The 3,797-nt window shown below is 40.8% G+C and overlaps 1 pseudogene; it reads left to right on the top strand.

The window, feature by feature from the left end:
• The first annotated feature begins 354 nt into the window (after window positions 1–354).
• LOC136333437 (olfactory receptor 7E178-like) lies at window positions 355–1,248 on the top strand (annotated as a pseudogene).
• The last annotated feature ends 2,549 nt before the right edge of the window (window positions 1,249–3,797 follow it).

Below are 3,797 nucleotides of genomic sequence, written 5' to 3' on the forward strand. Positions count from 1 at the left end.
TTAATTCATGCATTTCCTTCATGGGAGGAAACTAATATTTACTGTGTTCAGGACTTAACTTCATTAACTTAGTGTTTCTAGAGTAGATATATATAAAAACAGGTAACTAGACAAAAAATCAATGACAATGCCCTCTGAAATCTGAGTTTGCCACCACTGGGAAATAACTGCCAAAGTCCTGGAGTATGTGTTTCATAAGTGTGAATGCTTTACTTTCATTTGAATTAATCCAAATATAGATTCAGTAAAAACTGCCAATTTAGCTGTTTCATTTATTCCAAATGCCTTTTCTTTTTTAGGCAATGTCTCAGCCTCATGGAACTAAATAATCTAACACATGTCTCAGAGTTCTTCCTCATGGGTCTGTAAGATGATCTGGAACTGCAGCCTTTGCTCGGTGGGCTCTTTCTGTCCATGTACCTGGTCACCCTGTTGGGATCCTGCTCATCATCCTGGCTATCAGCTCAGACTCCCTCCTGCACACGCCCATGTACTTCTTCCTCTCCCACCTGTCCTTGGCTGACATTGGTTTCATTTCTACTGCCATCTCAAAGATGATTCTGGACATGCAGACTCACAGCAGAGTCATCTCCTATAAAGGCTGCCTGACTCAGATGTCCATTATTTTTTTTTTTTGGAGACACAGATTATCTACTCTTGACTGTGATGGCATTTGACAGATTTGTGGCCATCTGTTACCCTCTTCACTACCCAACCATTATGTACCCATGCCACTGTGGCCTGCTGGTTTGGGGACCATTTTTCATCAGCCTTCTGAACCCGCAACTGCACTACTTGATGGTGTCACATTTTACCTTCTTCATGGATGTGGAAATACCACATTTCTTCTGTGACCATTCTCAGCTACTCAGCCTTGCCTGTTTTAAAATCCCCAACAACAATAATACATTGATCCAGTTCGTTGGTGCCATCTTGGGTGGTGTTCCACTCTCAGGGAACCTTTTCTCTTACTATAAAATTGTTTGCTTCATTCTGCGAGTCCCATCCTCAGGTGGGAAGTATAAATCCTTCTCCAACTGTGGATCTCAACTGTCAGTTGTTTGTTTATTTTATGGAACAGGTTTTGGTGTGTACCTCAGTTTCATGGTCTCAGTTTCTCCCAGGAAGGGAGCAGTGGCCTCAGCGATGTACACTGTGGTCATTTCTATGCCAAACCCCTTTGTCTATAACTTGAGGAACAGGGATATGAAGAGGGCCAGGCAGGGGCTCTTCAGAAGAACAACCTAATCACAATACCTGTGCTATCTTTTTCTGATTTTAAGATTAAAAATGACAGTAAAACAAATACATGGAACTCAAAATTCTACCATTCAGCTTTATCATTTTTGTATTTCTGTGCCTTTAAATCTTTACATTATCTCCTATCTGAATATTGCTTCATTTGGTATATATTTAATGGGCTCAAGTGATTAAAATGGCATAATTTGATCATTTGTAGGTATAGAGGGTTTTTTATTTCTAATTCTTGGCATCCTAGAGAAATGCACTAATGCACTAGTCTTTTTTATCTTATTTTTATTAATTTTAATGCAGTGACATTGATAAATCAGGGTACATATGTTCTGAAAAAACATCTCCAGATTATTTTGACCTTTGATTATGCTGCATAACCCTCACTAAAAGTCAAATCAGCCCTGGCCGGTTGGCTCAGCGGTAGAGCGTCGGCCTGGTGTGCAGGGGACCCGGGTTTGATTCCCAACCAGGGCACATAGGAGAAGCGCTCATTTGCTTCTCCACCCCGCCCCCCCTCCTTCCTCTCTGTCTCTCTTCCCCTCCCGCAGCCAAGGCTCCATTGGAGCAAAGATGGCCCGAGCGCTGGGGATGGCTCCTTGGCCTCTGCCCCAGGCGCTAGAGTGGCTCTGGTCGCGGCAGAGCGACCCCCCGGAGGGGCAGAGCATCGCCCCCTTGTGGGCAGAGCGTGGCCCCTGGTGGGCGTGCCGGGTGGATCCCAGTCGGGCGCATGCGGGAGTCTGTCTGACTGTCTTTCCCCGTTTCCGGCTTCAGAAAAAAAAAAAAAGTCAAATCATCCCCGGTCACCTTTTATCTGGTTTTCTTTGTGCCCCTACCCTCCCCCCACTTCCTCCCTCTCCTTCCTCGCCCTCTCCCCACCCCTCCACCCCACTCCCAGTTACCATCACATTCTTATCTATGTCTCTGAGTCTCATTTTTATGTCCCATCTATGCATGGGTTTATATAGTTCTTAGTTTTTTCTGATTTACTTATTTCACTCCATATAATGTTATCAAGGTCCATTCATGTAATTGTAAATGATCCGATGTCATCATTTCTTTTGGCTGAGTGTATTCCATAGTATATATGTACCAAAGCTTTTTAATCCACTCCTCCTCTGACGGACACTTGGGCTGTTTCCAGATCTTTGCTATTGTGAACAATGCTGCTATAAACATGGGGGTGCATTTCTCCTTCTGGAACCATTCTATGGTGTTCTTGGGGTATATTCCTAACAGTAGTATAGCTGGGTCAAAAGGCAGTTCAATTTTAATTTCTTGAGGAATCTCCATACTGTTTTCCACAGTGGCTGCACCAGTCTGCATTCCCACCAGCAGTGTAGGAGGGTTCCCTTTTCTCCACATCCTAACCAGCACTTATTCTGTGTTGTTTTGTTGATGAGCGCCATTCTGACTGGTGTGAGGTGATATCTCATTGTGGTTTTAATTTGCATTTCTCTAATGATTAGTGATGTTGAGTATTTTTTCATATGCCTATTTGCCATCTCTATATCCTCTTTGGAGAAGTGTATTCATTTCTTTTGCCCATTTTTTGATTGGATTGTTTGTCTTTCTGGTGTTGAGATTTACAAGTTCTTTATAAATTTTGGTTATTAACCCCTTATCAGACATAGTGTCAAATATGTTCTCCCATTGTGTAGTTTGCCTTTTCATTCTGTTCTTATTGTCTTTGGCTGTGCAAAAGCTTTTTAGTTTGATATAGTCACATTTGTTTATTCTGTCTTTTATTTCCCTTGCCCGTGGAGATAAATCAGCAAATATATCACTGCGAGAGATGTCAGAGAGCTTACTGCCTATGTTTTCTTCTAAGATGTTATGGTTTCCTGCCTTACATATAAGTCTTTTATCCATTTTGAGTTTATTTTTGTGAATGGTGTAAGTTGGTGGTCTAGTTTCACTTTTATGCAGGTTGCTATCCAATTTTCCCAACACCATTTGTTGAAGAGGCTGTCTTTACTCCATTGTATGCCCTTACCTCCTTTGTCAAATATCACTTGTCTATAGAGCTGTGGGTTTATTTCTGGGTTCTCCATTCTGTTTCATTGATCTATGTGCCTGTTCTTATGCCAGTACCAGGCTGTTTTGAGTACAATGGTCTTGTAGTATAGCTTGATATGAGGAAGTGTGATACCTCCCACTTTATTCTTCTTTTTTAAGATTGCTGAGGCTATTCGTGTTCTCTTTTGGATCCATATAAATTTTTGGAATATGTGATCTATATCTTTAAAGTATGTCATTGCTATTTTAATTGGTATTGCATTGAATTTATAAATTACTTTGGGTAATACAGACATTTTAATGATGTTTATTCTTACTAACCATGAGCATGGTATATGCTTCCAATTGTTTGTATCTTCCTTGATTTCTTTTATCAATGTTTTATAATTTTCCGAGTATAAGTCTTTAGTCTCCTTGGTTAAATGTACTCCTAGGTACTTTGTTTTTTTGGTTGTAATAGTAAAAGGGATTGTTTTCTTAATTTCTCTTTCTGACTGTTCATTGTTGGTGTATAAAAATGCCTCTGA

Source organism: Saccopteryx bilineata, chromosome 1 (genome assembly GCF_036850765.1).
Source record: "Saccopteryx bilineata isolate mSacBil1 chromosome 1, mSacBil1_pri_phased_curated, whole genome shotgun sequence".
Taxonomy (NCBI): Eukaryota; Metazoa; Chordata; class Mammalia; order Chiroptera; family Emballonuridae; genus Saccopteryx; species Saccopteryx bilineata.